The sequence below is a fragment of the Miniopterus natalensis genome, chromosome 2, assembly GCF_054644295.1.
Source record: "Miniopterus natalensis isolate mMinNat1 chromosome 2, mMinNat1.hap1, whole genome shotgun sequence".
NCBI classification, from domain to species: domain Eukaryota; kingdom Metazoa; phylum Chordata; class Mammalia; order Chiroptera; family Miniopteridae; genus Miniopterus; species Miniopterus natalensis.
Window position 1 is genome coordinate 128,283,238 of NC_142082.1, and position 21,888 is coordinate 128,305,125.

General features: G+C 43.2%; 1 pseudogene; it reads left to right on the plus strand.

The window, feature by feature from the left end:
- The first annotated feature begins 1,108 nt into the window (after positions 1 to 1,108).
- Positions 1,109 to 21,497, plus strand: LOC148093810 (ribose-5-phosphate isomerase-like; annotated as a pseudogene).
- Positions 21,498 to 21,888: the final 391 nt, after the last annotated feature.

The window sequence follows — 21,888 nt, forward strand, 5'->3', positions numbered from 1 at the left end:
AAAACTAACTTATTTAGACTTAATAACAAAGATTTTTTTCAAAGAAAACTTTTTGTTATGAGCATAAATAGAAAGCGGGTATCCCTTGCCACAAACAGAATGTAAAGACATAGCTTAAAATTTTTTTGGCTCAGCTGCTGTGGCTCAGTGGTTGAGCATCAACCTATGATGCAGGAGATCATGGTTCGATTCTGGGTCAGGGCACATGCCTGGGTTTCAAGCTCGATCCCCAGTAGGGGGCATGCAGGAGGCAACCGATCAATGACCTTCTCTCATCACTGGTGTTTCTATCCCTCTCGCTCTCTCCTTTCCTCTCTCTGAAATTAATAAAGACATAATAAAAACTTTTTTAAAATTATGTTTCCCCCCAAATCTTCTTGAATACTAGTAATGATATGCTCACTACCCTCTGGGAAGCACATTTCTCAAACAGCATAATGCAGTTTCTAGGTGTCTACTTTCTCAACCACATTCTTAATCACTGGCATGTCCCAAACCATCACCTGGGCAGGGGCAGGTTTACTGTGCAACTGATAAAGTCTGAGTTTCAGGACCCATTACTTTCACCTGTCCCTTGCAAGGCCTTGAACACTTGTACCTAATTTGTGTTCCTTTTACAAAGAGAACTCTGCTACTATGATCTCGTATTAGGTCTAGGCCCCAAAGCTGTATGCTCTCCTACTTCTGGATTATTCCAGAAGCGGACAACTTCATCACTAAAAGTTTTTATTCCCTTCATTTTATTCTGAAGGAGCAAGCTTTTTTCAGGTTTGGGGATGTTTTGCAGTTTCTCCATGTACCACCTGTGGAGGTAGAAAGAGAGATTGGATGAGTCGCTTGAGGGGAGGGGTGTGTAAAGGGAAGGACTGCGTCTAACTAGAAAAACTTGAGTGAGTTTATGAAGGAGGGGGAATTGATGGAGATGGGATTTAGCACACAGGAGAGGGGCTTGACCTTCAGAAGGAAGGAGGCCTCTCCCTCCAGCTAACAGAAAGGAGGCAAGAGGAGCTGTATCTCAGGCAGATCATCACATGCAGGATGCTCTGACTCCTGTGGCCTCCACTTTCCCTTTGGATTCTGTGAAAACATCGCCTGCCAAGAGTGAGGGATGCGGAGGTTGTGTGGGATGTTCGAGGAGAAGTCTGTGTTTGGAATTTTCAACGTGGAGCCTGCCAGAGGGAGCTCGCCAGAGGCAAGGGAAGGCACTGTGAGGAAGGAGGCCTGCAGAGGTGCCCGGCCAGCAACGAGGGGCCTCTTTCCCACGGGACTCAGAAGCCCTCACAGTGTGATTCTGCGAGGGCCTGAGTGGGCTGAGCGGGGAGAGAACGGAGGCCAAAGAGACTGGAGATAGAGTTGCTGGTAAACCTGTTACTGAAGGGATTAACCAGAGAGCAGTTCCTTTATAGATCAGAATTAGGGACTACTGGTCTTTGTGAGGTCAAAGAACATGTTTAGGAGGAAGAACACTAGGTAGGGGAAGAGGAGGCTGGTCTGAGCAGGATTTCTGAAGGAGAGCTTGGGAAGGCACAAATCTGAGTGATGATAAAGCCCCGGGATGCCAAAAAAGGGAGACCTCGTGTTCTGGCCACCATGGCCAGAAGAATATACCTAAGGAACTAACAGTAAAGGTAGAGCAAGATCCCTACTGTACAGGACAAGCCCAACAAGCTACCCCAATAATTACTGCGCCCCCTGAGTTCCCATAGAAAGAACAAACCAGTCACACTCCGGCCAAGCATAACCCCATTACTCATTGTAAGACATTGTGTTTAAATCGTTCCTTTTGTGTTGCTAAAGGTCCCCCCTTGTTTCCTGTACCAAAAGCTGACAGCCTGACAAATTATTGGAAACCCCTTTACTGCAGCGCCTTTGTGGTTACTGAGCATGAAGTGAGAGAAGAACTGAGGGTCGGGGCTGCAGTTCTGCTCTCACATGGGTGAGACGCCGCAACTGTAGCCGCTGGCCAGCTAACAAAGGCTCCAAGATTCAAACACAAACTCTGGTGGTCGTCTGTCGCGGGTCCCCCCAGGACACTCGAAGGGTAAGGTGAGTGACACGAAAGAGATCAAGGACTCAAGAAACCCAGGCTAGAAATCATTGAGGACTATGAAAGGGGAGAAGGCAGAGATCTCTGCACGGTAGAGCCCCATACACAGGGGAATGAATGGGCTTTCTGGAGATGGGGGCTACAGGGCTGGAGAGAGGAAGAATAACACGTCCAAGTCCTCATTCCCAGAGCCTGGGAATATGTTCCTTACACAGCCAAAGGGACTGTGCAGATGTGATTAAGTTAAGGGTTTTGAGATGGGGAGGTTATCCAGGTGGGATCAATGTAATCACAAGGCCCCTTAAAGGGGAAAAAAAGAGGCAAAAGAGCTGTAGAGATGACGGAAGCAGAGGTCCAAGCAATGTGACTGCCAGCTTTGAAGATGGTGGAAGGGGGCGCCAACCAAAAAATTCAAGTGGCCAATAGAAGGTGGAAAAAACAAGGAAGCAGATTATCTCCTAGAGCCTCCAGGTGGAACACAGAACTGCCGACACCTCAGTTCTAGCCCAGCGAAACCCACTTTGAACTTCTGACCTCCAGACCGGTAAGGTAATGAGTCCGTGATGTTTTATGCCACTTAGTTTGTGGTAACTGTTACAGCAGCAATAGGACACTGATAGAGATGGGAAGCTGATTGATATTAATATTTTTCAAAGGAAAGGATTTGGAAAGAATGTGAAAGAGCAACTCTGTGGGAAGAAGCCTAGAGCCAAAAGAAACTGCCCATGGCCATCAGATCGAGCTGTGTGCAAGGATGAGCTGTCTCCGCTTGCGAGGGCTGCAAAGGACACAGGGGCCTCCAGGGCAATCCAAGTTTCGGTTAAAGCCACAGAGGAGAGGAAGTAGTAAGTGGAAAGGTTAAGACTGTAGGGGACTATTTTAATTTTTTATAGTAGAACAAAACTTTCAAAATGTAGTGTAATTAGTTAGAAGTCAGGTCACTGGGAGAAGGCCAAAGTGAGTAGGAATAAGAATGCTTAGCAGGATCTGTGACCCGCGGGGTAGCATGCTGCGCACACACCACAGCCATTCCTGAGTATCACGGAGAGGGGAGGTAGGGCCTTGGGACGGAGAGCAAGGCCGGAGGTGGAACTCTGCCCAGCAGCTTTCATCAAATGCCTTTTGGCTCCCCCTTCAATTTAGCTGGCTAGTTTTGAAGCATACTGCCTGCCTCTGCTGGTCTTCATCAAATTCCAGAAGAAAACTTTTGCTTTGTAAAGACTGAGACCAACTTTAGCCAGAACAGTATTATCAGATAAAATGCTAGCTCATTAATCATTGTCATAAACAAGTCAAAATAAACTTGTTTCTTCACAAGCTATAATAAAAATGTGTTTCTGAATAGAGGTGTCTTGCCCATATTAGGCTTGTAAGTGTTCATTTGATTTTATTGAATTAAGACAAGTCACAAAGTTCAGTAAAGCTTGGATTTAGCTCCATATGAGAGCCAAATCAAAGAATCATGAGAGAGCTAGATGGGAGGGATTTTCCATGCAGATGTCAGGTTTATGACTATAAGACTTCAAGCCCTTTAGTCCTGTTAGCTGGGCTCAACTGCGTGTGGCTTTGGCACCTCTGACAAAGACCTAGGACATAAGCAGGTGCAGTTCCTTTCCACGAGGCCAACCCCCCGAATCCTGGCCTTTAGATATGATCAAGTTCATGACAAGGGGAAGCAGGAAGGGCAAACCCAAAGGAAAGAACAGAGAAGAGAGAGCATTTCTCTAGAAGAACCAGAGAAGAGCTGGCCTTAGTCACCCACCCTTTGGTCTTCATCCAGTGGGTGTCCCTCCCAAGCAAATGGTCACTCAAGTCTCTCTTATCACACCAGCTGAAAAGATAAGAAATTGGGTCCAAGAGAAGCAACAATAAAAAGGGATAAAAATCCAGGAGAGTAGCCATTGGCAACGCAGAGCTTTTGACCTCTTTGTTAATCATATCAATAGTTTCCATCCTTCACACCACAGCCCCATTATGTCCTTGACTTTCACTCAGGTCAAACTCTTCCCTTCCTAGGGTGGAGTAAGGGGATGGGGAGCATTGCGTTTCTCCCTACAAACCAGCAAATAACTATTTCTTTTCAAATTCTATGCCTGTAAACTAAGTTATAGATATATATATACATATATATGTGTGTATATATATGTGTGTGTGTATGTGTGTATGTGTGTGTATATATATATGTATATATATGTTTCTTGGTGCATTTGTTTCCCCATTTTTTCCTTTCCATGTACAGAGTTAATTACTTCTTTAATTAAGCATTCTTTGCTCTTATTAGAGCTGTTGGCATGCTCAAAAACATTTGCTGCTCTTGGTTCCCCACTGGAACAAGACATGCATTTTCAGGAACCCAGGGCGTCTGGCTGAACTCAACTCTAATCACATCGCTGAAGACTAATCTCGGCTAGCTAACAATCTAGACACAGAATAAGCTGCCTTGGAGTCAGTTCCCTGTGAATCCTGAAGAGCTGTGCAGGGAGATATGGATGAGGAGGGATCCTGCTGATTTCAGGGGATGTAGAAATAGGATTGAGACACAAAGAATGACCACAGTGTTCACATGTTGGGCCACCATGATGCTCAGTCTCGTAACAGCTATCCTTGGTGCAGGAAATCACAGGGTGATCATTATCTGACCCTTTCTCCTTTCACAGGTACTGAACTGGGTCCTTTCAGGGCTGGTCTTTATCTTTCTGGAGAGCAGACTCTCCAACAAGGCTGACTTCATAAATGTGCATCCTGACTACACAGGAGCCTGCACTTAGAAGGGCCCGATGCTTGGTTTAATGCTCTATTGTTGCTGTCTTGAAACTCTTAATAACTTTTATTTTTTATTTTACTTTATTTTTAAGCCTCACTCGCTTAGAGAGAGGAGGGGAGAGAGAGAGAGAAAGAAAGAGAGAGAAACATCAATGTGAGAGAGAAACGTAGGTTGCCTTTTGTACATGCCCTGACTGGAGGCTGAACCTGCAACCCAGGTGTGTTCACTGACTGGGAATTGAACTGGCATCCCTTCAGTGCACAGGACGACACTCAACCGAGCTACTCTGGCCAGGCTTAATAACTTTTAAATAAGGGGCTTTGCATTTTCATTTTGCACTGGGCTCTGCAAATTATGTAGTCTGTCCTGGTCTGCAATATGGTTTCTTTGGTTGTAGAGCCCTCTAATTTCAGGGTTACTTCTTTAATAGTTCATAACCCTCTTTTGCATGCATTTATTGATATGTCTGTGTCCAGTTTTCAGGCTTCTGGTTTACCGAGAGCATGGACTTTCTTATTTCTTTTCTCCAGGGCCTAGAAGAGTGCTTGATAAATCATAAGTGGCCAGCTTGTTGAATGATTGAACGCTGTAAAGAGGCCTTGGGGATATTCCCATAGCTGAGGTAACAAGCAGATCATTGGGATAGTGCCACATTTGGTATCAAGTTCACCATAAAAGAGGTCATTAATTCTGGACACTCCCTCCCTCCCTCCCCCTTAACCACTTCTCTCTGTCTGAGCTGTAAGCTGCTTTAATGCTTGATTGCGCACACGGATTCTCTGTTCACCTAATTCCCCAAGCTGATCAGGAACCTTGTACTTAACCAGGCAACACTGTTAATGGACCAACCTGGGCTGCTGTTGTCAGGGTTCAGAGAGACAGTTTGACCTTGACCTTGGCACACCTTCACCCTGGCCAACTGAGCTGCAATGTCTGAACGAAATACACGTGAGAACAAACATCAGGACTTCTAAGAGGATTATATAAAGGGGTGTCATCCTGAGCAACCTCTCTGGGCAGGTCCTGGCCCTGTTGCCCTGGTGCCTGGGTGGAGCCTCTGGCAGATGCAGGAACAGTTGGGGCTTCCCGGGCTCCCAAGTGCACCCACCGTGGTGTGCGCTGTCTTGGATTTGAGGGGCGCAGGCAGAACAAGCACCAACAGTGGGGAAGCCAGCAGCATCTCCCTGGCCCCTCGCGATGTGCAGAGCTGAGGAGGCCAGGAAGCTGGCGGGCCTGGCGGTGATGGAGAATCATGCGAGGAATAACCAAGCGCTGGGAAGTGGAGGTTGTTCTGTCATTGTCCACGCTGGGCAGTGAATAGCTGAAAGAGTGAGGCAAGAGAATGCCAGCCTCTTCTGTATCCCCACTTCCCCGCCCGTCAGCGCCGCCTGCAGCGCCCCATAACTCAGCGGCCTGCACCGCACCGGAGGCTGACTCAGCCTCATCAGGGGCGGTGGGGCCGCCTGACCCAGGAGATTGTGACTGTGGCGGGCTGTGCTGGCTGCTTCATCGTGATCACTGGAAAAAGAGAATCAGGGGTGCAAGGGAATCCTCATCGAGGTCATCCCAACGGCTTATGTCCCAGTGAGCCGAGCTGTGGCTCAGAAGTTTGGGGGCATGGTAAGACTTCCGACGGCCATCAGCCAAGCAGGTCCCATGGTGACAGAAAATGGGAATTTTATCCCAGCCTGGAAGTTTGACCCGGTGCACAAATGGCGTGAAGTAGACACAGCTATCCAAATGATCCCAGGTGTGGCTCTGGCTGGTGTGGCTCAGTTGGTTGGAGTGTTGTCCTGTATGCTGAAAGGTTGCGGGTTTGATTCCCAGTTAGGGCATATACCTAGGTTGCTGGTTCCATCCTGGTCGGGGCACGTAGGAAGGCAACTATTGATGTTCCCTCTCACATTGATGTCCCTCTCCTCCTTTCCTCCCTCCCCTCCCCCCCCCTCCCTTTCTCTCTCTCTAAAATCAATAAGCATATCCTCAGGTGAGGATTTAAAAAAGAAATGATCCCAGCTGTGGTGGGCACGGGCCTACGCATCAGCGTGGCTGAGCAAGCCGACTTCAGGATGCAGGGCGGCTCAGTGGGTGCGTGGGAGAAGCTATTGGCGCTGCAGGAGTGGAGGGCATTCGCCTGGAATCCCCAGCCCACAGCCACGTGGACCTGCTGCTCCAGGAGCCTTTGCCTTAGCGTGTCTGTGCCAGGTGGACAGTTGGCAGGGTGGTTGGGGAGTTAAATCCAGTCTTCCGAAGCATTGTTATTAAAAAGAGAAATATAAGCATATATATTTCTACTATTAAAAATATTAAGTTTTTTTAAAAATAAAGTAGAACTTGATTTTATGTTTTATAGAAAACATTTACCAAAAAAAAGAAAGAAAAAAGAAGGGAACTGTCTTTTAAACTTTCAACCTGAGCCTGCTGGTTAAGCCTCTGAATATTGAGTTTGCTCCATAATGTAAATCAAAACTTCTCTTTAAGCTGGTAAGATGAAGGGCCAGCCAGCAGTGGTTCCCTGATGCCTTCCTGGACACACTGGAGTTTGATTTTCTACCACACACTGGTTTTCAGTTTTTGTTGTGATCACGCACAATCCCTTGTCATATACTATTTTAAAAAATAAATAAATCTTTATTGATTTTAGAGAGAGGAAGGGAGAGGGAGTGAGCGAGAGAAACATCAATGATGAGAGTCATTGATCGGCTGCCTCCTGTACGTCCCTGACTTGGGATCCAGCCCGCAACCCGGGCACGTGCCCTGACCGGGAATCAAATGGGGATCTCCTGGATCCTAGGTCAATGCTCAACCACAGCCATGCTCGGCCTGACGTCACATACTATTTTAAGATGAGATTTACAAGTCTGGTGAGTGTAGCAGTGTGGTGTGTAGGGACTCAGTGTAAACTGTCAGGGAGAAAATATGGTGGTTCTTTTGCTGAGATCAGGGGGTTCATTCAGACCCCTGTTGTTGGAAGCAATTGGCCAGAAACACTTGCTAGTACTGCTGTGAAATGTGACTTTAAATGATTGTCTTTCTGTTATTAATATTTATCTGTTCTTTTATTATTACTTGCATGGTTCAGTATCAGAAGTTATCACCTCTTTATATTGCCTGGGGGTTGAAATAAAACAGTGTGGTGCCCCTCCCCAAAAAAAGACGTGCCATCCTACCTGCTGGGGGCAGCTGGACCGTGAATCTGGTGGGTGTGAGCACCAGGAGCACCATAAGGCTACATCTGTGCTGTGGGTCAAGGGGAGGTATTTTCCATGAAACATTTAAGATGCCCACTTCCACAATTTTTATTGCATTTTAAATAAATTGGAGAACTATTTAAAGGAGACACCTATGTCTAGGGACCACAAATAGGATTCACTTCCAGTGACTGCTTGGAGCACAGTGTTGGATGGTGTTCTAAGACAGAAAAGAGTGAGGTGATCAATTAGTAATGCCTGCCTAGGCACCCAAGCTTGCATTTATCGTGAGTCTGGCACAGTACAGAATACATAGTAAATGCTCCAGGCACATTTGTTGACTGAATAAATAGATCAGTAGGAGTTGTCACTGAAGGGGTGGTTCAGAACATGCCATCCCCAATACGCCCCTATGGCACCTGATTATTTTAAGCTGAAGTCATCTTTCTACCTAAAAGCAGATATTAAATTTCCCAGAAGGAAGACTCCTTCCCTGTAACAGAAAGAGAAAAACATTTATCACCTTTGATGCCTAAAAGGACCCTTACGAACAAACCTATTAAAATAACCCCGATCTTTCATTAGTTTCCCCATATATTCTCTATTCACTATCTCACAATTTACTGCCTCTCATTTCAACCATCTTTGTCCTGTCATAGTCCCCAAATTTATAGTTCTTCGCATAAAATATAAGCTTTTTTCGTCTAATGGCTTTTTTGGATATTTATTTTTCTTATGAAGACTCTGGGTATATGTAAAAACATTAAATAAAATTGGCATGTTTTTCTCCTGTTAACCTGGCTTATGTCAGTTTAATTCTTGGACCCCACTACAAAGCCTAAGAGAGTAGAAGGAAGCTTTTCTTCCCAACACCACCAGTGCCGTATATCTCTTTCTGGAGCTAATTAGGTAATTTTGAATAAGCTCTTCAGCATCAGCTTCAGTTTCCTTAGCTTTAAAAAGACTTAAAGAATCTCCTAGGCCTACTATTATGTAGTTATGTGGATATCTTTGTAAAATGAAGACCCTTTGTGTTAAACAATGCCCCTGGCAATTCCATGTCGGCTGTATGTACCTAAGGCTCCATTTCTTCAAAGCCCTGATGTGCTGTGGTGCCTGTCCTAATTTCTAATGCAGCAAAAGATATAATATATTTGTCATAGAATTGCCAGAATACATTTCTTTTGAATGTGGACTGTGGCAAATCTGGACTGTGGCTAATGATGAGAAATGGAGATTTCAAGCATCCCATCTTGAAGCGAACACTGTGACTTAGGACCCAAACTTACAGCCTTGTTTCTTTAATGTTTTGTAAATCTAAGAGACATATGTCTTCTCCAGAGATTTGTGATTGCGGGGGGGGGGGGGGGGGGAGCAGCTAAAAAGTTAATTGCTTGCTACATTTTTCTCTTTTTCTTCCCCTTAGCTATTCCCCATTTTTGCACCTCCCCCATCTCATATTCAAACAAGATGCTTCCTCCTGACTTTAAGGCTGCCCAGGGAACTCCTTAGGACGGCAACCTACAGAATAAGATAACCAGAGAGGGTAACTGGTTATTTGGGGGAGCCAGGATATAATGGATTTGCCATTATTTTTTAAATTTTGTTTTATTTTAAATGATAAAGAAATCAGGGAGTCACAGGAATCTTTTTGTGGAATTAACCTGGTACTCCTGCATCAGAGAAATTGTCTAGTTTAATTTATGAAAAGCATCAGATGTCAGGAAAGCTTATTGACCATGTAGGTGCTCACGTGCAGAACTGAGAATTGCCCATGTGGGATGATGTTAAGAACCCTGGGAATTCCTCCTATCCCTTTAACCTACCTTGATCTCTAAATAGCTTCATTAAAGATCCATTCTTTGGAGTTAAGGTTTTTGTCTCCTAATAAAAATAATGCACTCATGAGAGAGATAACACATAGAATGCCTATCAGACATTACCTATCAGCCATCATTTTTTTAAAGTTTACTTTTTTGCAAAAGTAATATGTTTTTGTTGTAAAAACCTAAACAGTACAGATCATGTAAAGCTTCCTTTGATCAGGACCACAGTGTGGCACAAATTCACACTGACATCGCACACCATAGATTATGCAGTGCTGACCCAGGGACCCTGCCTGTTACCACCTGCTCCTCCATCCCTACCCTATCTTCCTACAAGAAGGAAACATTGCTATCAGTTTGGTGTAAATCATCCTAAACATTTTTTTCTGTGTATTTGCATACAAACATATGTACTCAGGACATAAAAAACTATTTTGTGCTGTGTTCCTTTTTATATGAATGACATCATAATGAATATATCATTCTGAGACATGCTTTTTCAAATTTGATAATATTACTTGATTTTCTCATATCAATATATATATTTTTATATATGAAAATATTTACCCAAGTGGTTAAAAAAAATCAAAGGAACAACATTAAGCGTACCAACATTCTAATCCTGGGGGTGCCAAAAGTAGAAGAGAGCAAGGAATTGAAAACCTATGTAAAAAAATAATAACGGAAAACTTCCTTAACCTGGTGAAGGAGATAGACATACAAGTCCAGGAAACACACAGAGAGTCACAAACAAGATGAACCCAAAGAGGCCCACACCAAGACACATCATAATTAAAATGCAGAAAGTTAAAGACAAAGAGAGAATCTTAAAAGCAGAAAGAGAAAAGCAGTTAGTTACCTACAAGGAAGCTCCTATAAGACTGTCAGCTGATTTCTCAGCAGAAACTTTGCAGGCCAGAAGGGAGTGGCAAAAAATATTCAAAGCGATGAAAAACAAGGACCTACAACCAAGATTACTTTACTCAATGAAGCTATCATTTAGAATTGAAGGACAAATAAAGCACTTCCCAGACAAGAAAAAGCTAAAGAAGTTCATCACCACCAAAACTGTATTATGTGAAATGTTAAAGGATCTTCTAGAAGAAGAAGGAAGAGGAAGAGAGGGGGAAAAAATGAATAAGCCCTGGCAGGTGTGGCTAAGTGGTTAGAGCATCGGCCTGCACACCGAAGGGTCTCAGGTTTGATTCCTGGTCTAGGGCACGTACCTGGGTTTTGGGTTCACTCCCCGCCCTCTGTCAGGGCACGTGGGGGAGGCAACCAATTGCGTCTCTTTCACATCGATGTTTCTCTCTTTCTTTCTCTCTCTCTCCTCCTCCCTCCCTCCCTCCCTCCCCCTGGCTCTAAAAATCAATGGAAAAAATATCCTCTGATGAGGATGAACAACAACAAAAAATATAAATAATAAAATGGCAATGAATATATATCTGTCAACAATTGAATTTTAAAAACAAAATAAACAAGCAGAACAGAAATAGACTCATAGATAGAACATTTTGATGGTTGCCAGATGGGAGGGGACTTGGGGGGATGGATAAAAAAAGGTGAAGGGATTAAGAAGTACAAATTGGCTGTTACAAAATAGCCATGGGAATGTAAAGTACAGCATAGGGAATATAGTCAATAATATTGTAATAACTATGTATGGTATCAGGTGGGTATGAGATTCATCAGGATGATCACTTACTAAGTTGTATAATGTCTAATCACTTGGGTGAACACCTGAAACTAATATATTGTATGTCAACTGTGATTGAAAAATAAAAACTTTTTTAAAGTAAAAAAAAAAATCAACACAGAAGACATCAAAGCAGCCGTCCTCATTCTCAATACTCCTTCCTCTTTGTTCCACATCTAAGAGGAAACCATTTTTAACAACTTCTGCTTTAAATTTCCTGACACTTACTTTTATATCTGTAAATAATATTTCTTGACTTATGAACTTGACACATTGCCTCTTAACTTTCTGTTCTGATGGGCAAGGTTCTAACTTCCTCTCACTGCCTGCTGTGTACCTGCTCTCCCATCTAACTCATCTGTAGCACCACTTTCAGTTCCTCCACTAGTCACATTTGAACCTTCAAACTGCCAACTCAGCCTCGGCTCCGTGTTCTATCAACATGGACGGTGCCTTTCAAATCCCTGTTTTAAAAGACAGTGATAAGGTCATTTAACATGTCCCATCTTCCACAGTAGACCTCCATTAATTTTTTTCTTGCCAAGACTGATATCATTACATTTTATTGTGTCACATAGTTTTCCATAATTGATATGTAGGTTGGTTTTAGAAGCTAAAGAACAACAAACAGCACTTGCATTACAATGCCTGGCAAATAGTGTTCCCAGTAGAGGTACAAGTGCAGAGCCTTGTACCTCTGCACTTCAGTCTGTGGTCAGAGCTGTGCCACTCAAGGGAGACAATCCAGAGCTTCAAGTAGAAATGAGCCCTCCTTCCCCTCCTCCTACTCCTTCTCCCCCTTCCATCTCACCTTTTATAGTCACACTTTCCTTTTCCACTGTCTATCTTTTATTCGCACCTCCCTTTTTAGGCCCCCTCTTCACTCCCACTCTACCTTTTCCATGCTTCACCCAGATGGTAGCATCTTGTAGATTCAAGCTGGCTGTTCTTGGTTTTGGTTCCTCTGCTCTGTGTCAACACTCCTCACTTCATTCTCTGTTTTCTAGAAATATTTTGAAGACTCTCCTATTCTTTTTAGTATTGTGGGTTTACCCACACTTTATTATTCTTTTGCTGCCATTTTAACAGTGCCTTAAGTGAGAAAGAAGATAATGCTTGTGCTCAATCCATGGCCTTGAACCCAGGTATTAACATCTTACTGTAAACTGGTTGATCCCCTTTTCCAAAAGGGAGAACAACCTGAGGGAGGATTTTTGAATGTGGAAGACAGAAAATAATCATTATGTGCAAATATTTTCTGAATTCTCTTCATTTTTCTGTAACCTTTGACACTATTGACCACTCCCCTTTCTGAGACTCTCTCCTCCACTAACATTTGAGATTCTGTCTTCCTTGCTCTTTTCTCAACTAAAAACTCTTGCACCAGCTCTCTTTTCTCCACTTGTCTCTTTAAAGACTCATCCTTAGTCTTCCCTTCTCCCCCCTAATGTTGTAATACCCATAGGCAAAGGCCTCTCCAAATCTTCATGTCCAACGCCAATGTTTTTTTCTGAACTCCAGGCCTTCATTTCAGGTTGCCAACAGGATGTCTTCACCTGAATGCTCCACAGGCATTCTAGACTCTACATTCTGACAAGTGAATTTGGTCTCTTTATATCATATCTTCTCTCTGTGTGCCTTATCTTAGTTAACAGAGCCATCATCCAATTTGTCTCTGAAGCTGGAAATTTTGACTCTACCTCTCTGTGACAGACACTACCCATAAACGTATTTCCCATTTTTTCAGAGCACTGCTGAACTATGTTTCCCAGGTTCCACTGCTGTTAGGTGTGGCTGATGGAATGTGTGGGGAAGTGATGTCTGTCACTTTCTGGCCTGGCCCCTGCAAACCATCTTTGAGATCCTCCACTCTCCCCTTCTGTTCCTCTTTGCTGGCTAGTGGTTTTCAGAGCTGTTTTCCCCCTGTGCATGCTGGAAAGGGCACTATACTATTCTCCTTGACTCAGGAAGGGAAGTCCAGCTTCTGAAGGGCTTGTTACTGAGAATGCTCTTACCCAGTTCATGGGTAATTATGGGTCAGCTTGGTGAGGCTATGGTGCCTCACTATTTAGCCAAATACCAGTCTATATGTTGCTGTGAAAGTACTTTTTAGGTATGATTATTATTTCTAATCAGTAGACACAAAGTAAAGCAGATTATCTTCCGTAATGTGGCTGGCCTCACTCGATCCGTTGGAAGCCTTAATAGCAACAACTAATGCATTCTGAAGGAGAAAGTCTGCTTCAAGACTGCAATATAGAAACCCTGCCTGAGTTTTCATCCTGTTGTAGTTCTGCTACAGCCCCCACAATTACATCGGCCAATTGCTTAAAATAAATCTCTTAATCTCCGTGTCTCCTTGTCTGTCTGTCTATCCACCTGTCTATCCATCCTATTGGTTCTATTTCTCTGGAGAACACTGACTAGTACACCAAAGAAAGAGCCAATTCCAATTCCTTTCCATACTATCCTTTGAACATTCCTATCACCATATCTGTCTGAGACTGGATTCAAGCTGTGTCTGTACATACACCAGACACTGCCCAATGCTAGAGATAAGCCACAAAGCTTTTTGAAGAATTAAAACATAATGGCCCCTTTCTCACCCCGTATTCTGAGGATAAGATTCCAAAAAACGTGCATCCAGAAGGTTGGAATATCCTCTCAAACACATCCTATTTCTCAACCCCTCTCCCATCTCATACATATGCAAGAACCCAGAACATGGACTGAGGCTGGATAGAGATACTAACATAGCCTGCAAAAAGTTGCTTTAATCTTGACTAGGGTTAAGGTTGCAGTTAGGATATAGTGGCCATTTCTGAGAAGGAATCAAATACTAAGCAAAACAAAGCAAAGCAGAAAGAAAGAAACACTGAAAAGTTAGCTCCTTGCCTGAGGCATTGGTCAGGCCTCAGGAAGAGTGGATGTGGGAATTCACCCCTATTAAAATCTCATCTAGTTCTGGGGTCAAGATACTATGCAGGACCTGGTAGTGAGAGATTCCTTAGGCCTTCTGTTTGCCAAGGGAAATTTCTTTCCGGTCTCCTCTGGCTCATTGGACATTGGGAAATAGGGGTGTGAGACCCAAATATATCTAAACAAAATCAGTTATTATCTAGAGAGCCTTCTTCTGGGGCTCTGAGGTTAGCCTTTGATCTGCTCAACTCCTTTCTGTTAGTTCCTGCTCAGAAAGCTCACTTGTCCCTATGACTTCAGTGATCACCTCTCTGCTGCCAGCCTCCAGCTCTACCTCTCACTCCAGCCCCAGTCCCCTCAATCCTGCTGCCTAAAGGGCATCCACCCTTGGTTTATTCCAAACTGGCTCCTCTCTGGAGTCCCAGTTTGCCTCTCTCACAATGGATGCAAAATGTCTAGTCCTCAAAGATTTACACACACCACCTCCTCTTCTTGCCTTCAAACCACTGTTGCCTACCCCAGCCTTCACTTTTCACTGACCCCTCTTTAGCTTCATTCTTCCAAATACTCCACCTGCTCTTGCTTCTTCCTACATTTTAACTGCAACCCACATTTTAGCTACATAGCTCATGAATTGAATTATGGTGATTGCCCTCCTGGCCTGACCACCACAGCCTCCATATGAGACATTTTCATCTTTCTCCCTGAACCATCTCTCTAAGTGGGACTATTTTTTACCCAGCCTCCCATGAAGGTAAGAGGGTCAGATATATTTGGGTCTCACACCCCCATTTCCCAATGTCCAAGATAAAGTTCATCAGCTCCCTCCAAAACTCTTCACCCTCCCATTTCTCTGCTTCTAACTGCCAGGGTTTGAACTTTAAAGACATTTAAAAATTAACCTTTTCCTTTATGCTCTAAGTTCATTTAGCATCAAACCCCAACACTTCTGTGATTCAACTTCATCTCTAACCAGGCCCTCATCACCATCCACACAGTGCTTTCTAATCAGCCTCCCAAGCCCAGTTTTTCCCCTTCCACCCATCCTGCATACCACTGCCATATTAATCTTCCTTAAATACCTCTTCCATCCTGCTACCCACCTACTGTAAAGACTTGCAGGCTCATTGTTTCCTAGAGCATCATGTCAAGTCGAAGCACTGTTGCAGAGGAGGATAATGCTGGGCTGTGATATAGTTAGAGCTCCACCATATATTAATATTAGTTCCCTTACCTGTACTATAATGATAATGTGAAAGCACTAATTTTAAAGTTTTTTTAAAATTTACAATAAGACACTATATAAACACGAGGCATAACTGGGGTATTAACATACTCTTTTGTCTGGGTTTTAAGATTCCCCATAAACTAGTCCCCAGACAATTGGGAGATTTCCCCTAAATCCTGGCCTTGAAATTATCAAAGCAGAGGCTCCCAGGACATAGCTGGAGTGCACTGAATTACTCCCAGATATTGTTTCCCAAATTGTGACATTCCCTGTTGGTCTTATTCTGGGTTAGTAAAGTGGTTATAATCTGGGAAGACGTGTCTTTGGGATCAGAGATAGGACTTTTGTGATGCTTACATACAGAGGTAGTAATTAAAGCCATTGCACAGAATGAGTTTACCCAGAAAGAGGAAATGAGAAGACTGAGGACAGAGCCTAAGGCAACACCAGCACAGGGCTGGATCAGTTGTTAGACTTTCTAGAGCCTAGGTCAGTGCCTGCAGTGTAGTAGGTACTTGATAAACATTTTTAAAGTTGTATACCATTAAATAGCAAGTGTAACTCATTCATTCATTGATTCCTTTACTCAGCAGATGTTTGTTAAATACCTAGAAAGGATTAGTTTATGTGCTGGGTATTGAGTGCATTGATGATCAAAATAAACAGTGTCCTGGGAACTTACAGTTGGGGGGTGGCAGGTTGGAGACAGACCTTAATCAAATAACCCCAACAATATAATCACCAACATGATAACATATAAACTAGTCTAGAGTGTCAGGGAATGGTTTCTTAAAAAGTGACATTTAAGTTAAGATATCTTAAAGACTGGCTGAATCAGGGACTATGGCATAAATTCTTATTAGCAATGACTGATGGCCTCTGTTTGCTGCCCTAGAGAAGGGACTCTGACATGGGATTTCTAGGGGAGAGGAAGCAGAGCAGTGTCAGACGTAGGATGCTGGGCAGCATTTCCGCAAGTGAGACTAGTAGGGTTTTTTTTTTAATGACCCTGTGCAGGTTGCTTCCCACTGTGTATGGAAAGTTGACTTACTTAAGGGGCACTATTAGAAACCCAAGCTTGAAGATTACTTGGAAAAATATCAGAGGCACATGAGAAAAGTTTAAGCCTCATTTACACAAAGCTGTCCTCCTAAGTCACAAGTGTGGGCATGTCTTTGGGACAATCCCAGTGGAGACCCCTGTGCGTAGAACCTGCCCAACCCAGCAGCTGGCTCTGTCCTGTCTGGGGAGAAGAGCACACATGTCTGGCAGCAGACAAGAGACTGCAGCCTGTAGCTAATGCCTCCCCTGTATATAACAACTTTTTCAACTGCTGGATTTTTACACCCTAGGATGGTATTAATTCCCTTTGCCACTTGAAAGGACACAAAGCAAAGTAGGTTAAGGATTATAGAGAGTGCATGAGAAAAGCTTTTTCTTGTTTCACTTTTGTAATTTTGAAAGAAAATGCTGCTTAGGAAGATGGGATGGAATTTCCCAGCAGAAATCACAGGATTGGGTGGCAGTGTAGTCGAGTGTCACAGAAAACAAAACCGATGTGCTACAGCAGGTGCTCACCCAGTCCATCCATTCAAAAGCATCTTCTCGTGGATGCTAGAACTTTCCAGGGCTTTCCAGAGGCTCACTTTGAGGCTATGCCCTTTAGGTATACTTTCCTCCCCTCCCGTAATACCTTGCATAAAAGAATGTTCTAATCATAAAGCAATATGTACATGTGGGAATTAAAAAATGAATTATAGAAGCAAATATACATGTGAGAAAAACTGACGGTGCTGTTCTATGCTTATGTTTACCACCCTGTATTCTTATCTTGCTCTTTTTTAAAATTAACTCCCCCCCACCCCACCTGTCTATGTGCACATCACAGACCTTTTGGAAAGCTGTCTCTTCATTCATCTTTCATGCTGTTTCTTAGAGCAATTTCATACCTGATTTTTAAAAAATATGTTTTTATTGATTTCAGAGAGAGGGAGGGAGAGGGAGAGAGAGATAGAAACATGAATGATGAGAGAGAATCATCGATTGGCTGCATCCTGCACATTCCCTACTGGGGATCGAGCTTGAAACCCGGGCTTGTGCCCTGACCAGGAATCGAACCGTGACCTCCTGGTTCATAAGTCAATGATCAACCACTGAGCAACACCAGCCGCGCCTGATATTTTTACATTTTATAATAGTGAGGGGGACAGTTGCATAACACATTAATTACTTCATATGATAGAGAGCTGTGGTGTCTTCTAAATAAATATCTGGGTCAGAGCTAGATTATTAAACTAGTTAAGTAGTTTGAAAGGGCACTTTTTTAAACATTTGAAGTTATTATTCTATTTATTTGCTTTTGTATTATGCTCTGCTAATTACCAAATTTTTCCTTTCATTTAGCAAAGAGATTTGTTCCTCCTGTCTTTTTGTGTTTGCAAGACTGAAATCTCTATCCATTTGGAATGCACACAGCTCTGAAAACTGGGCTGGACTCACACAGGGTCTGGCTGGTCCTTGATCTACACAATTTTGACCCCTCATTCCAGGCACTGTTTTCTTTAGTCAATAGTTTTTTGTGCCCAAAAGTCTCATAGGGACACGTAAGGAAACAAAAATATAGCACCCTGGGGTTTGGAGAACATCATCTCCAAGCCAAAACACTTTTGTTTTATGACTGCCCTTGCTCTGGAAACTGCATGTTTTCAAAAGGCAAGAGGCTGAAGCAGGGAAATTAAGGAAGACAAGTGTAAAAGTATAAAGAAGATAAAACTGGCCATGCTCAGAGAAGAAAGTAGGGAGAGGAAAAAGGCAACTGAGGCTAAAATTTAGCAGGAAATCCCACAGTCTCCTATTTTTAGAGCTTCACCATTATTTGCTGTGGTTAGTGTTTACAAATTTAGCATTTGCGGGGCCAGCATGGGTGGAGGTGCTTGGAGGGAGCAGGTACAGGGCACATGGAGTCAGTCTCCTTTCAGGAGTCGGACTCTAATTCCTTTGCTCTGTGACTTCTGTGGCCAAGTAACAAAAATGTATTTAAACTAGCTCTTCCGGAAATGGGCGACTCACCTGAATAGATATTAAGGTGCCTCACAGAACCCAAGGCAGGAAGTGGGCTGAAGGTCTGCAGAGATGCAACCTGAAGCCAAGGACCATGGCAGTGACTCTCAGCTGCTCTCTGTCTCTGGATTCAGGTGCTTTTTTCCCTTGTCTCCACACACTCTGCTTCACTCACCCCGCTCTCTGTAGACTAGCTTTCCCTGCTTCTCTGCGCCTTCTCAATTCCAACGCCCCAGGTAAACTGACTAGCACCTCAAAACCCAGGCTGCAAATGCTCAGGATAGAAAAGCTTTCGGCTCATGCCAACCAATAAATGCCTTCCCTCTGGATCACGTATTCCCTCTTATCCAATCCGTTGAAGGCCAGTGAAAGGGGTGGGGTCACAAGGCACAAACTCAACTTTAGGGACCCACACCGGCCTATGTGGGCTTGCTCTCAGATGAGGAGGATTTGGTGAGGCAGAATCTCTGAAAGCTATTCATTACATCCCAATGCTTTCTTTTTCAGTGAACGTGTCAGCTCAGAACTATACAGGAGAGAAGGGAAGCGAGAAAGTCCTGGCTTGTCCACTAAAATCCTTGGCACAAAATATTCAGACACTGAAAAGTAAAATAGAAATGTGGCAATCAGTGTCGGAGAGGAAAAGCAGAAGGGTGGTAAGCATGGATGATAGTATTTTATTTCATAGTTGTTTTCTTCCCATGGGATTTTAAAATTATTCGCATCTGGAAATTATTCCAAAGTGACTGCTGTGCCCACACACAAAAATATCTGTATTCAGCATCATTAGACTTCAGGGAAATGCACATTAAAGCCACACTGAATATCATTTCACACCAGTTGAATGGCTAAAATTAAAAGAACTGACAATTCTAAGTGAGGGTGAGAATATAGAGAAATGGGAACGCTCACTAATACATTTCTGGTGGGAATATAAAATGGTACAACTATGAGAAACTGTTTGGTTACATAGAAAATCTAGCCTATGATCCAGCAATTTCACTCGTACATACAGGGTGGAGCAAAAGTAGGTTTACAGTTGTTTATATAGTAAAATACTATAATAATTAATAAATAATAGTAAAGAATAAACTCTGTGTTTTGCGTACTCACAACTGTAAAGCGTTTTGCCTCTCCCTGTATATACCCAAAAGAAATGAATGCCTATATTCACCAAAAGACATGTACAAAAATGTTTATAGAGGCTTCATTCTTTTTTTCCCCTAATTTTATTTTTGTTTAAAATATTGCAGATGTCTCTTTTTCTCCCCAATGACCCGTTCCACCCTGTCCCATCCCTCTCCCCACCATTGTCCGTGTCCTTGGGTTGTGCATATATGCACATAAATTCTTTGGTTACTCTCTCCCCCTCCACCCACGAGCCCTCCTCCATCCCTCTGACATTCATCAATCTAATCTATGTAGAAGCTTCATTCTTAATAACACCAAACTAAACAACCCAACTGTTCAACCATAGTAAAATGGGTAAACAAATTGCAGAATATTTCTATAATGGAATACTACAGAGCAATAAAAAGGAATAAACTACTGCTACATGCAATGTTGATGAAGTTCATAGATATATTCTTGAGTGAAAGAAGTAAAAGACATGAGTATATTGTATAAATACATACTGCATGATTCTATTTATATGAAGTTCAAGAATTGATTATAGTTATTTTTATTTTATTTATTTTTTTAAAGAATAGTTTATTGATTTTTAGAGAGGGAGAGAAACATCAATATGAGATGTGTGAGATCGGCTGCCTCATACATGCCCCCCACCCAGGATGGAGCCCAAAACCTGGGCATGTGCCCTTTCAGGGCATGGGTTGATACCCAACCAACGGAGCCAAAGCAAATTACAGTTATTTTTGAGGGATTGTTGACTGACAGGGGACATGAGAGAGCTTCATGGGGTGACAGAAATAGTCTCTATCTTGATCTGAGTGGTCGTTTGGCAGGTGCAGACATGTAAAAATAAATCAAACTGCACACTTAAGAAAAATGAATGCTTTTCACTGTGTTATTCTTAATATTTTTAAAAATTCACTTGTTCTCTTCAAACAGAAAGATTTTGGTGGGATTTCTCCAGGGCAATAAAGAACAGTAGTCAAACACACTAAGCTGATGCCATGACTTTTTTCTTTTTTAAAATTTTCATTTATTTATTTATTTTATTTTATTTTTTAATATATCTTTATTGATTTCAGAGAGAGGGAAGGAGAGAGAGAGACAGAAACATCAATGATGAGAGAGTCATTGATCGGCTGCAGCCCGCAACCCGGGCATGTGCTCCGACCGGGAATCGAACCCCGATCGCCTGGATCCTAGGTCGACGCTTAACCGCTGAGCCACGCCCGGCTGGGCACCATGACTTTTTTCAAAATACTGCTTCTTAATGTTGTGTTTGATGAGACTGTCTGAACAAATACTAGACTCTCCCTTCAGTGTTGTCTGGAGGGGTAGACTAGACACAGAGTAGTACTTTGGTGTTTGGCAACAGGGCATGCACGTGGCGGGGAGATAAGGGTATGGCACACTTGGCACACACACATTCTGCTCTGTGCCTCGGGATGATTCATGGACAGAAAGAGATTTCCACTGGCACCTTAGTTAGCTCAGAGCCTGTCCTGGCTAGAAATACTGGCATCCTCTACAATTCTTTCCTCTGTTTTTTTGGCAGGAGAACGCTTTGTGCAAGGAGGTAATCAAGGAGTCCCGGGGGACAGCAGGCTCCTCCTCATCTTCAGTGCCTTTCCCTAGGGAGCTAAGTTTATAGCATCCTTTGAGGTACAATCCCTAAGCGCATCCAGAAGTACATAATCTCCCCTCACATTCCACCTCTGCTGGGGCCTTCATCAGCGCCATGCCATGTCCTTGACAGGCACTTTATGCGAGTTTCCAGGCTCTGGCAAGATTTAGCCTTTCTTTGTGAACCTCAGGGTGGGCCTGTTTAATTAATCTCCAAAGCATCTGGATCCTGTTTCTCAGCACAGGTTAAGTAACTAAGCTTCTTGAGCCCCTCTATCTAAGCTCCATGAGAATGAAAGAGTGAATTACTTTCCAAGGAATTTGCCTCAGTTCTATAATATCTTCCTTATGTGAGCTGACAAGGTGCTGGGCTCCATTCCCAGGAGTGGATGTCACCCCAGAG